Raw genomic sequence first — 13,620 nt, forward strand, 5'->3', positions numbered from 1 at the left:
AGAAGAAGAAGAAGAAGAAGAAGAAGAAGAAGAAGAAGAAGAAGAAGAAGAAGAAGAAGAAGAAGAAGAAAAGAAAAGAAAAGAAAAGAGAGGAGAGGAGAAAGAGAGAAAGGGAGGGAGAGGGAGAGGGAGAAGGGAGGGAGGAGAGGGAGGGAGGGAAAGACACACACACACACACACACACACACACACACACACAGAGACAGAGAGACAGAAGTCATGGCTCTGGAAAGGATTTGGAGGGACGAGGTGGGTCAGGGGCAGGACTAGGGGACGGGGTGGGCAGGAAGGTCTTTGGGCCGTGAGCCAGGCTCTGACACTGATACCTGGCAGGAGACTCTGCAGGTAGAGCTCTTCAATTTATTGATGAGACTTGTTGATCTTGTAGATGGTTGAGCTTGTTGATGGATAAGCCCACACGCCCTTTTCAGAGTCCTGCCCACGCCCATGGGTCAGTTATCCACACTGAATAATACTGGAAAGGTGATACTGAAAGACAAGCTTCATAGCACCCTATCAAGCCTCAGTCCTACCTGGGCCCACACCCACGCTGTCCTGTTTCTGGCCGGAAGCTCTCACAGCCCATAGTCTGTCACTCCTGGGCAGCAATCACCCCCAGATTAGAGGAGTCACTTCCTCTGAGTGGTGCGCACCCCTTGTAACACTTTTTAGTCAGAGAAAGTGGGGAGAGTTGTGAGAAGCAGCACCCGTAGACAAGTCCTGGGCAGGAGATCTGCTCTTGACTGTGTCCTGAACTATGCTCCTGTGGGAAATGAAGAAAACACAGTAGGCGACTTCTGTATTCATGGACGAATACGCTAACCCAGGGACCAGGGACTGCAGGAGCCCCCATACACTTCTGGGTCCAGGGGCTTCCCAGGAGCTCAAGGCATCTCTTGGACCTTCCCTGTCCTGCACGGCCCTCCTTCTTACAGCCACTCCAAGACTGAGGGAAGTGGTCACCAGCAATGTCCCTGCCCACTTCCAGGTCAAGCCTGCAGAGCCCTCATCTCCAAGGAGGGGGTCTCCTGCTCTTCCTAGCAGGGCCAGCCCCCACTTTGACAAATCTCAGCCACTCCTGACAGCAGACACCTGAGACAGTGCCCTGTGCCCTGAAGACAGTTGTCCCGCCCCAAGGCCTGCAGCAGGGGCAGGGAGGATGGGGTACAGGGGCAGGGAGGATGGGGAGCTGGGGGCAGGGAAGATGGGGAGCTGGGGGAGGGAGGATGGGGGTGGCAGAGCATCCTGCAGACAGGGTTCAGATTCAGGAAGATGGCACCCTTAGGTCAGACAAAGGTGGATACCAAGAGCTCTGTCCACTTCTCACACCCAAGCACGGCCTCTCCACTGTCCTTGGAGAGGGGACCCTGAGGTCCGCTGGTGTGAAGGCACCAAAAGCCTCCTGCTGGGCATCAGTGTCAGAGCCCAAGGACCTACCATAGTCCTACTTCCTGCCCCACCCCACCCCCTAGTCCTGTCCCTGCCCCACCCTGTCCCTCCAAATCCTTTCCAGAGTCCCTACTTCCCAAGCCTTATCCCCAGTCCTTGACCCCAACCCCTAGGCCCAGCTCCACTTACTCCTTCAACCCTGAGCCCTCATTGTTGGCCAGGTGGCCAGCCTGGACCCTGTCCCTCCTCATCCTCCCTCTGTCCCCCAAAGCAGATCAATATCTGAGGACAGGTCAATCCTCACACCCCCAGAGCCATGTCTAGATTTCATCCAAGTGGGGCTAGGGCAGCCACCTCCACATCCCAGCCTGTACCCACACTCCTCCATGTACCACGCCTGCAGACATCTCCCCCAGCCTGAGTACACCAGCACCCACGCCCCAACCCTCACCCCACCTTGTGCCCACCTGCACCACAGACCCCACCTTCCACCCCACCCTGTGCCCACCCACACCCACAGATCCTAGCCTGCCCTGTGCTCACCCGCACACACGGACTCCACCCTCACCCTGCACCCACCTGCACCCACCCCACCCCGCCCTGAGCCTGCCCACACCCACGGACCCCACCCCGTGCCTGCCTGCAACCACAGATGGCCCCAGGGCCCAAGTGGGGAGGGGACAGATGAAGATAAGTCCCCCAGGACAGCTGGGCCCGGAACCTGCATTTTTGCTGGAGTCCATGCCCTGATGCCAACGGGAGTAGCTGGAGAGGGACACGAGGTGACCTGGACAGGACGGATACTGGGCTCCATGAGCAGCAAGGCATCCAGTGCGGCCATGCCATTGCCAAGCGGCGCCACCAGGTGGCGGACTGGCTGCAGGGACCAGGCAGGACAGCCTAGTGTCCTAGCCCTGGGGACAAGGGACCAGAGCCCATGGAGGCCTGGGTTTGACCTGACCCCTCTCCATCCAGAGCTTCTCAGATAGACCAGACTTGCCAAGGAGTGGTCCAAACAGTCGATGGTTAGCCACTGAGGTTGGACGGGAGGTGCCCAAAGTACCTGAAACAAAGGCCTGAGCTGGTGAGGCCGGGGTCAGGTCTGGGCTGTGCTCCCCGAGGCCCAGAGGCAGCCAGATGCCAGGAGGGGAAGCGTTTCCCAGCCCCTGCACCCCAGCAGGGCCCTGGGGGCACCGGGATTGAGCTAACCCAAAGGTTTGTGGCTTGGACACATCAGGTGCCCAAGGAGAAAGATGCAGTCTGCTCCCGCAATGATTTACATCCCGGGGCGGGGGGGCATGGGCAGGTCACCGCTGGAGCCCCCGGTTAGGAGAAAGAGCCAGCCTGCTCCCACAGTGATTTATGTCCTGGGGGCCCATGGGCAGGTCATGGCTGGAGCCCCCAGGGTGCTTCCCCAGCAGGCACAGACCCCGCACTGCTGCACAGCCGATTCCGCTTCCCCTGCACCTGGTCCTCCCCGGGTTCAGACTCTTCATTTCCACGCATGCTCACCGTCGTTGCCTTTAAGGACCTGCTTGCCTTTCAGTCCAGACCGACTGTTGTCTTGGCACTCCGTGGGGGACTCCGTGCTCGTCAGCAATGCCACAACTCACACACATCAGCTCTTCTTTGGTTTTCCTTATTCATTGTCCAACTGGTATATAGACAGACAGATCAAACTAATACATTTGCACCCCAAATCCCCACTGATCCCTCCTGACAGAGGAAGGGGTCCCTTCCTCCCTTGAAGAAGTTGGGCTCAGTGATGTCATCAAGGCAGCTGCCCATGACCCACCACGGCCATCACCATGGTCTCCAGGCCACCAGTGAAGATCCAATTCCAGAGGAGGCTGTGGGGACAGTCACAGATATGGCCCAGGAGAAGTTGACACCGGCAGCCAGAGAAGCACAGGGTCTTCGCTGGTTTTCATGATAGGAAACTATGAGGCTCCTAAAGGGGTTAGACCAGAAGGGCGGCCTGGACAGGGACTGGGGTCATGGGTGCCTTCACCAGGGAGTGGGGGAGACTGGTACAGGCCACTGGCACCTTCACCAGGGATCGGGGATGCTGGCACGGGCCATGGGCACCTTCACTGGGGGGTGGGGGAGGCTGGCACGGGCCATGGGCACCTTCACCACCAGGGATCGGGGATGCTGGCACAGGCCATGGGCACCTTCACCACCAGGGTTTGGGGAAAGCTGACATAGGCCATGGGCATCTTCACCACCAGGGATCGGGGATGCTGGCACGGGCTATGGGCACCTTCACTGGGATGAAGTCTGGCCGCGGGCACCCTCACTCGGGTCCAGTGTGTGTCAGAGCAGCCACCAGCCTCCAACAGTTGCTCAGTTGAAGCAGAATCCCAGTTCTAGCCATGATCCTGGGGATTCAAGACTCACCCAGTTTCCCAAACTCAGGCTGTTGACCTGATGCCCCTTTGGACAAACACTGCAGTGTGGCCGTGAGCACCCAGCTGGCTCCTCCGCAGAGGCCCCGGGGCCGCTCTGCAGGGTGAGTGTGCCCTGGGAAAGGAAAACAGCCAGATCTCCCGCTGGCTCGGAGGTGGCACAGACAGCTGGAACTGCAGGTGCCACGTGGGCCACTGCTGGTGTGGACGCTGGCGGAGGTGAGGAGCTTGGGCTCAAGTCCACCCACCCACACAGGCCCAGTGAGCCCAGGGACCTGTAGCTATTCTCTCAGCTTCGGTGACATTCTCAGCAATGGGCACCATTTCTAGATTGGTCCTGATCTACAGAGTGAGAACCATGAAGATCGGCGGTGTCAGGAACAGCGGCCTAGAACTGCACCCCCCACCCCGCAGCAAGCATTCCCAAGGAGTTCAAATTCATGTCTCAGTAAAGACTAGACTTGAGTTTGGAAGAAGTGAGAGATGTGTTGTCAGGGTCTGGCAGACTGGCTGCGGCTCCATCCTGCAGTTGGGAGAATGAGGGCCTGAACGGTGAGGCTGCACCCTTCACAGGAGTGAGCTTTTACAGGGACCGAAGGCTCTGGAGATGAGAAGCCTGTCCTGCGCTAGCTGGGTGGCCCCGGGTTATCAGTTACCTCAGCAGGGAGGGTGGGACAGGGGTCAGATGGGGAAGAGAAGTGATGGCCGAGCCAGAGGTTAGAATAACGTGCTTCAAACCCAAAGGAAGGGACACAAGGAATGCAGGCTGCCTCCAACCAAAAAGGAGCCCTGGAGGCCTTGTGAGTTATATGCTGAACTGCTAAACAAAGGTTGGTGGTTCAAATCCATAAGCTGCTCCGTGGGGTGAAGACCTTCTCCCACAAAGATCCGCAGCTCGGAGACCAGATGGAGGGTGGTCAGGAACCAGAACTGATACAGCAGCAGCAGCTTTTATCCTAACAAAACAAGAAGAGGACCAGAAAATCAAATCCATTGTTGCCTGGTCAATTCCAGCTCATGGTGCCCGGGCACAACTGCCCACGTCCAGCCATGGTGCCCGGGTAGGAGTGCTCACAGGCTCCCTGCACCCATCTCACAGTGCCCAGGTGGGACTGTCCACAGGTTCCCCGCTCTGTGATCGTTAGGAAAGTAGACTGTCCAGCTGTCCCCAGAGCCACTGGTGGATTCACACCCTCTCACTGTCTGCTGGCGCTCTAACCACTGCCGGCCCTCTAACCGCTGCATGGCTCGAGCTGGAGGGGGCACAGACACTGAAGTCCCCTGGAGTCTTGGGACGGAGCACAGGTTTGCGCGCTGCCCATCTTACAGCTCTGGCCTCCAGTGTTGTAAGAACCCATCTTCCCACGAGTAGGGACTGTTACGGCAGCAACAGTGGAAGAAGAATTCTGTTTACTTTGCTTGTGTCATGACAGGTCGGAGCCCAGAACAATGGTGGGTCTTCAGACAGTGACGCAGGAAGCACTGTGAAGACGCCCTGGCCTCTTGCGTAGGGGGCCTCTGGTCAGTCCCCCAGGAGCAGCACAGTGAGGGCCCCTGGAAATGCTGCATCAGGCCCTACTTCCATCGGCAGCCCACCATTGGATGAGGAGCCTGGTTAAACTCCTGGGTCCTGAAATCCTCACCGTGGAGCTTCAAGTGACTCCATGACCTGCTGCTTGTCAAGATGTGGGTGATGTCTGATCCCCAGACATAAAATTCAGCACGCACAGCAGCATTCCCCCCACGGAACCAAAGCAGCGTGCGAGCGAGCAGGCCCGAGCGGGTCCAGAGGCGCTGACAAACGTCGGGAGCAGATGGCGCAGCCCCACGCTCCCCGCCCCCGCTGCTTCCCCTCCTCCTCACAGCACAGGCGGCTGGCCTCGTGGGGGGCTCCTTTGTTGAAAACCGACAAGAAAAAGCTCTGGGCTGGGGCGACAGGGTGGTGGGCTGGTGCCGCAGTCCGCACGCCTGGTGGTGAAGGCCGTCACAGACGGACAAGCTCCAGGCAGGACTCCTTGCTGTCCACTTGCTCAGAAGGGCAGCGGCAGAGGGGCAGGTTTCTGTGGTCTGGTGCACTGCCACTCACAGGGAGATGACTGGGAATCCTGAACACACTGGCTTCACTGGGCAGGTACTCCCAGGCTTGAATGTGTTGACTTACCAATTTCACACAGGCGTCTGCCTCTCTGCTGTGGCACGGGGCGGGTAAGATTGTGTCTGCAGGTTGGTGGGAAGGCCCCGGTGCAATCCTCGCTTCAGGAGCTCTGGTGGTGCCCTGTGCAGGGAGGAGGCCAGTGGATCAAACCCACCAGGTGTTCTGGGGGGGGGGAAAAGACAGTGTCCTCTTGTAAGGATGTATGACCTCGGAAGCCAGCAGGCTGACTCGATGACAGTCGGGTGAGGTGGGTTGGACTGGGTTGAGTTGAGCTGGCTTGGGCTGGGATAGAGTGGATTGGGCTGGGTGGATTCAGGCTGGGGTAGGTTGGAGTGAGTAGACTGTGTATCAGGTAATCTGACCCTGAGGGGTGACATGGTCTTAGAAGAGGTGTGCTATAGATCAGCTGGAGTGAATTGAAAGTGGGGACACCTGGGCTCTGGGTAACTGTCCATCCCCTGCAGGTGGACAAGATAGTCCCTCTGTCAACACCCCGTCACCATAGTGCTCTGACAGTGGACCTGTGCACCAAATGGTCAAGGTCTCACATCTGGTTCACTCCATGGGCCCAGGAAAACGGATGTCCCTTTTCCAGACTTTCGCTGCAGAGCACGTCTATTCCCAACTGCAGAGATGAGCTTTGCACCCACACACACAACCTGTTCCCTTCGGGGGCCAGCTGGCTTCCCAGATGCAGGTAGAGTACGTGGGCTTTCTTGCAGGCTCTGTCCTCAGGTACTGGTGGCTACAGAGACGCCTTCCCTGTCTGAGGCTGTAAACTTCAAGAGGACCACCCATCATTCTCCAGAGGTGCTGTTTGTGAATCCAAACCCCCAGAGCAGGAAGCTTTCGGGTTAGCTGTGAAACCTGCTACAGACGATGCAATACGCCTTTGCTTTCCTTTTTTTAAATTTTATATTGCTTTACATACCTTTTGCTTTCCATGGGCAGATTGTAGATCCCAGTAAAACGAAATCTTTGACAAAATCAGTCTTTTCTCTGTTTATCATAATGTTCCATCTTTGTTTTCTTGATAGTAAAGTGTGGTCTGTGCTGCAGATTATACTCTTCGAATTTCATCAGGAGGCACTTCGAGTCCTCATTTCCTGAAAGCAAAGTTTGTGTCATTTTGTAAAACGAGAGTGAGTGGTGTGGAGATGGCCAAGCCTGACTTCTACTAAGGGCACAAGAGACACAAACAGCGCCCACAATACAGAATCAATCCCCATGAAGTCAGACATGTCTTCCACACTCCCTCTCTCTATTTCCACACTATTTCTAATTTCCAACACCAATCCTACTGCTCTCATGGGTCCAAAATCCATTGCAATAGCTCTACAGACCACACAGAACCGTACTCATGATTATTGGGTTAGAGAAGTTAACAGGTTTCATGATCCAGGTTGGCAACAATCTCTCCATCAGGACAGCTTCTGCAGCGTGCTCACAGGCCCCCTGTGGCTTCAGGTCAGTGTTAGGATGCTGGCTTCATCCTGCCAGTTATGGTATCTCACCATGGTCCTCCACAAGCCGGGGAGAAGGCTGCTCGCTGTGCTTCGTGGGGCTTCAGTCCCACGTCAGATCTCTCACATCGGGTCTCTGGTTCGGGGCTGTGGCTGTTTGTGACCCTGACGGGTGCACACTGCTTTCTCTGATTCTTTTCTTTGCTGACGGTGATATAATTCACTGGAAGGTCTCACAGAAACTGGAAAACAATCAGGGAGGAAATGGCGCAGGCAGCTGTTGATGATGCAGGGCAAGCAGAGTGGAGCCAGCTGCACTGGGTTAGTCACAAAGTCCCAGGTGAGCAGAGAGTGAACTTCCCAGGGACAGGGTCTACACCACACCCTCACGGAACTAAGGGTGGCAATTTGGGTCTTGCCCTCTGGTGGTGGAGCCTCAGGACGTGTCCATTCTATTTACATGGCAACGTGGCCAGGCCACAGACAATGGTCCAGGAAAGCCATTTGAGCAGCAGGCCCACCACACTTGACGTCTGCATGTAGCCACTAGTGCACCTTCCATCTCTCTGGGGCCGGCTACTCTGCCGCTCCTCCCCTTCTTAGACACGTCCAATAGGAAGCTGTTTCCACTGTGCTGTCCACCTCCCGGAACCTTGGAAGCCAGTCCTCTGCAGCTCTGTGGCTGTGTCCTGACAGCACTGCAAACACCACCTTGGAGGTGCACCTGCAGCACACACCCTCACTTTGTCTCGGAGAAGATGGGAGGCCATCAGCTCTTGGACATCCACAGAAGGTTAAGGAGCCTAGGGAACTCCCTCCCCTCCACTCTCCCTTCCCGGTGTAGACAGGTGAGCAGGGTGTTGACCTGCTTAGAGGGTTCTGCAGCTTCTTTGAAGGTTGCTGTTACCATGGGGCTGACGCCTGGCTTTGCTCTCCTCAATCGGCTAACGAGTTAAGCCAAGCAGGAGAGACGAGGCGGGCAGTGTCCACGCTACTGAAGTAGCTCGATGTACAGCGATCTCAGTGGGAGAAGCGGTGTTAGTGCACAGCAGGAGGGGTGGGGGTTAGAAGGTTGATTTTAGTGCACACCATGGGGCCAAGAAGGACCGCTGCCGCTCTTGGTCAGAACAATCCTGATGGCCAAGGCCTTGCTGCCAAGTAGAGGAGGCCGGGCCTTTGTTGGGGCCTGAGGCTGAGAAGGCAAGGAGGGAACAGAGACGGTAACCAGCAAGGGCAGGCTTTTTAGGAAGAGTGGGTCACAAAGGCTAGCCCAGGCCTTCCTTCTGAGGAAAAGTAACCATGGAGGAGGGAGCAGGCCACGGCGCAAGGTCATACACACGGCCTCCATGGGGACAAGGATACACACATGGCCTCCATGGGGACAAGGTCATACACACGGCCTCCATGGGGGCAAGGACACACACACGGCCTCCATGGGGACAAGGATACACACATGGCCTCCATGGGGACAAGGACACACACACGGCCTCCATGGGGACAAGGTCATACACACGGCCTCCATGGGGGCAAGGTCATACACACGGCCTCCATGGGGGCAAGGACACACACGGCCTCCATGGGGACAAGGTCATACACACGGCCTCCATGGGGGCAAGGTCATACACACGGCCTCCATGGGGGCAAGGACACACACACGGCCTCCATAGGACAAAGTCATACACACGGCCTCCGGCCTCCACGGGGCAGGACATACAGCATTATCCCGGCAACGCCAAATACCCTAGGGGCCAAGGTCAAACTCACGGCCTCCATGGGGCAAGGTCATAGGCACTGCCTCCTCATCAAGCCGTGCATTGGGGCTGGAGTCTGGGTCCATGCGACCACGTCATGGAGAGTTTACATTTGGTGAGTGGTCTTTATTCCGGCCCGCTGTGCTCTGACATTGCTTGTGTGCAGGAGGCACTAATGAGGTGGCTTCTGGGGTGGGCAGCCTGTTCTACGCGTGTTGGTATCTGCTTCCTGGTCTGAGGACTCATGTTTTACCAGATGTGACCTTCTGTCTCCCAAATCTTGTTGGCTGTGACAGTAACTGCGAGAAGTGGGGCAAACTCATCAGGTGGGGGATGCTGTCTTCAAACGCTGTTGTACTATGATCGCTGTGAGTCGCAAGTGTTGTGGACGGCACACAACAACAACAACGGATCTGTCAGTTGGCCCTCTTTCCTCAGCGTCGCTGGTGGATTTAAACTGCCTTGGAGGTGTGGTCCTTGCATTACAGTGGACCTGAGGACCAGGAATAAGCCTGTGGTTAAAATCCCACTTGGGGCTTGGAGATGTGGCTCGTTGGCAGAGCACAGTGTCTCCTGAGGTCCAGGTTCTTTCCCAGCCCAGGTGAGATCCCATTGGGGAATGGATTGTCCTTGTTGGGTTAACAAGGCTGTACCAGTTGGCGGTGGGCCAGTCTGTTTTGAAACAAAGAAGGAGCAGATTAACAAAGAAGCAGAGATGGGGTTGAGGTAGAGAAATACAGGTGCCCAGGAACTCAGAACTAAAGATCCTGAAAAGAGATAAAGACCTACCGGCCACGGCCATGGGGCGGCTGACCTGGTTCAGCCTCCCTGACCAGGGCAAAGAACTGTTCTGGGTGGGAAGCAGCAGGAAGATAGCCATGGATGGATCCCCTGGTTCGGCCTGGTTCGGCCTGGTTCTGTCCTGCTCAGAAGTAATCCCTGTGTGAGCCCAGCCTTTGTCAGAGCACGTGGGTGAGAGGGAAGTCAGGAGAGGGCAGGGAAGTGACAGTAAAGGCAATTTTATCAGAAAAGACAGATGGTTTCTCCAGAAGAGGTAGAGAAAGACCCTTCTTCACTTGTGGCCGCCAGAGTTCCCTCAGGAAAGTAGGAAAGTAGAGATTAGCAAAGCGAGACCCTCAAAGGAGGTGGCTTAATATGGTGGCTGCAATTCCCACGTGGCAATGATGGTGGAGAGCTGGGAAACATTTGCTTCTACCGCACACAGAGGAGGGAGGAACTGTCCAGAAGGAACCTACCATCAGGCGTTACACACATGACAATCCGGAACAAGGGGAAGAAAATGTGCAACAATCAACTAAAAAAAAAATTTTTTTTTTTATTTATTGAGATTTTAATGAAAGTTTACAGAGAACTTGGATTTCCATCCATTCATTGTTGCACATTTTCCTCCCTGTCCCTCTCCCCAATTTGCTTTTTTTTTCTTTTTCACTAGGGGTGTGGAACCTCCATGTCACTTTGAGGGGCACGGCATAGCCCCTAAAAGACGACAAGGTCCATCTACTGCTGTGTACACCACCATTTATGCGTTTTTCTTTGGAAAAAATTCTTTCATTGTTATACAGCACACCCACCCCCAGACCACTTTACTATGCAACTCTGATTCTGGACTCTTGTCATATTGATAATACCTAATCATATATTCCTTTTATATAGTTCTCTCCCTCGTCTGTTTCAATTCCATGTACATTATTTATCCCCTATTTTCTTAGTCTCCCCAACCCCCATATCAGTCCTGTTTTATAACAGTGAGATTATGCAGTATTTGTCCTTTTGCAACTGAGATATTTCACTCAGCACAGTGTCCTCCAGGGTCACCCATTTTGTATAATATTACATGAGTTCCTTGTTTTTCATGGCAACGTAGTATTCCATTGTGTGAATATACCATAGCTTCTCTCTATCCAGTCATTTGTTGATGGGCACTTGGGTTGTTTCCAGCTGTTTGCTATTGTGAACAAAGCAGCAATAAACAGGTGTGCAAGAATAAGTATTTTTAGAAAATATTATATCTTTGGGAACTCTGTAGAACAACTCTGATCTGTCCTACATGGTCTTAAGACCTGGAACCAACTAGAACACAGTGACTTTGGGTGTGTTTATTGAAGAAACTGTTCATCACTTGGGCTGTTTCCAGGAACAATGTCCAGGTCATCTTCCCAGCACTGGCCCAGGTGAAAGACCTGCTACCCTTGCCCTTGCTGCTGGGCTCTGCTACAGAAGGAAGGCCACCAGCCCCCTAGCCCAGGACTCTGTCCAGAAGGACAGTGTCCCAGGCCAGTGTCCTTGTGTGGAGTCAGTCTGCCCCCGGTGAGACAGCCAATGTAAAGCATATGTCTCAGATGCAGTTCCCCGTGTCAATGCAGAGCTGTGCCTCCAGGGTGAGTCAGGGCGGAGCTGTGCCTCCAGGGTGAGTCAGTGCGGAGCTGTGCCTCCAAGGTGAGTCAGTGCGGAGCTGTGCCTCCAGGGTGAGTCAGGGCGGAGCTGTGCCTCTGACATTAGTCAGTGGAGTTGTGCCTCTGGGGTTAGTCAGTGCAGAGCTGTGCCTCCAGGGTGAGTCAGTGCGGAGTTGTGCCTCCGGGGAGTGTGGGGACAGATCCCCAGCTTTCTTCCAGGACACTACTGGATGGACCTGAACCTGCAACCTTTCTGTTAACAGCTGGGGATGTTAGCTGTTTGCACCAACCAGCAACCCCCTGACAAATGTCCTTTTGATTGCTAAGGGAAGGAAGGGTCAGAATGCAGACTACCAGCTGGACATGGAAAGACACTGGGCCACCGCCTGAGAGACGTCCACTGTGGGTGTCAGCTCCGCTCCCTTCTCCCTTCTTGCCTGCACTGACATATCACAGAAGCTGAGTGTCCAGTCCACAAATCTACTTCAGGAGCATTGGCCACATGGCGTGGATCACCAGTGAGGCGTAGGGGGAGCGAGCAGAGCACTGCTGGGACTTCTGATTTCATGACTGAAGACATAGGACTTCAGTGGTCATCCGCCCCTTCTTGCTCCCTTGAACACAGCTGTAGCATCCAATTAAGAGAGCAAGCACATACCAGGGACATTGTGGAACACTGTGGGACACACTGGAACATTCCACTCCAGCCCAACACAGAAACACAGAGAATCCTATTAAAGTGAGTCCTGTGAATGGTTTGTTTTCTATTCACATGAGCTTCCACTTCCATGGCCTTAAGACCTGAAGAACAAGATAGGGCTTGGCTACCACTGCTGAACTCTAAAAAGATCACAGTAGGTCCTGGACACAGCAGGTGAGAATGTGGACCAACACTCAAAAACACGAAAATGGGCAGACTTACTGGCCCAGTAGAGACTGGTGGCCCTTGGTCACCCTCCACACCTGAAACAACACCCACTCCCGTGGTTCAACTTTAGCCAAAGAGACAGGCATCTGAGGTGAACACCACCACCAGAGAGGCTTCCCTCAGATCAGCCAAGCAGATCAGATTCAAAGGGCAGCGTTGGCCTAGGGATGAAGCTAGATGTCTGCAAGGGGTAGAATAGAAGGATTAATGGATATGAAAATAACAAAAAAGAAACGGAGAGTGTGATTATGTTATGGGGATTGTAATTAATCTCTTAAAACACAATGTGTATGAATGGTTAAATAGAAACATCCATTTGTTTTGGAAACTTTCATTCAAATAACAATAAAAAGAAAATATTGTGTGTATATTATATTAGCCAGCAGAGCCTAGAGCCGGCAGGAGAGGCCACCCAACCACAATGCACAATGTATGAATCTAGGAAAGATGGACTCATTAAAAATGAAATGAAAAACATAAAGATTGACATTCGAGGCACTGTTGTTTTGTTAAGTACCACTGAGTTTCATCTGACCCTGTGAACAACTGACCTGACCCCTGTCCTCTCCTGTGCCGTCCTCACAGTCTCTGACATGCTGAGCCCGTCGCTGCAGTCACTGTGTCAGTCCACCTCACTGAGGCTTTTCTCTTTCGCTGACCCTCCACCCTTCCAAGCATGATGCTCCTCCCTAACGAAAGCTTTGTCATCTTTGACTCCAAGGAGCACTCTGGCTGCACCTTCTCCAACACATGTTAGGTTGTTTATTTGGCCGTCCATGAGATATTCAGTACTCTTCTCCAACACCACAGTTCAAAGGGACAAATCATTTTTCTGTCATCCTTTTTCACTGTCTAGCTCTCAGCACCATAGCAGTAACTGAAAGACAATGGCCTGAATCTGGCACGCTTTAGTCCTCAAATTAACAGCACCATTTCTCAAAAGTTTGGAGAGGTCCCTAACTGCAGACTTTCCAGTGCACTATGTCTCCTGGTTTCCTGACTGCTCATACCAAGTGTTTTGATTGTGGACCCAAGAAAGATGAAGTCATTGACTTTCAGTCTTTTCTCCATTTGTCATGATAATGCCTATCAGAGCAGTGGTGCAAATGTTT

At 54.0% G+C, this 13,620-nt stretch overlaps 1 pseudogene; it reads right to left on the reverse strand.

Annotated features, from left to right (window-relative positions):
* The window catches only part of LOC102872423, a 10,819-nt pseudogene extending 1,567 nt beyond the window's left edge, over nt 1–9,252 (reverse strand).
* Between the last annotated feature and the right edge of the window lie 4,368 nt (nt 9,253–13,620).

The sequence above is a fragment of the Elephantulus edwardii genome, unplaced genomic scaffold (genome assembly GCF_000299155.1).
Source record: "Elephantulus edwardii isolate Elephantulus edwardi_28Jun2011 unplaced genomic scaffold, EleEdw1.0 scaffold00440, whole genome shotgun sequence".
Classification (NCBI taxonomy): domain Eukaryota; kingdom Metazoa; phylum Chordata; class Mammalia; order Macroscelidea; family Macroscelididae; genus Elephantulus; species Elephantulus edwardii.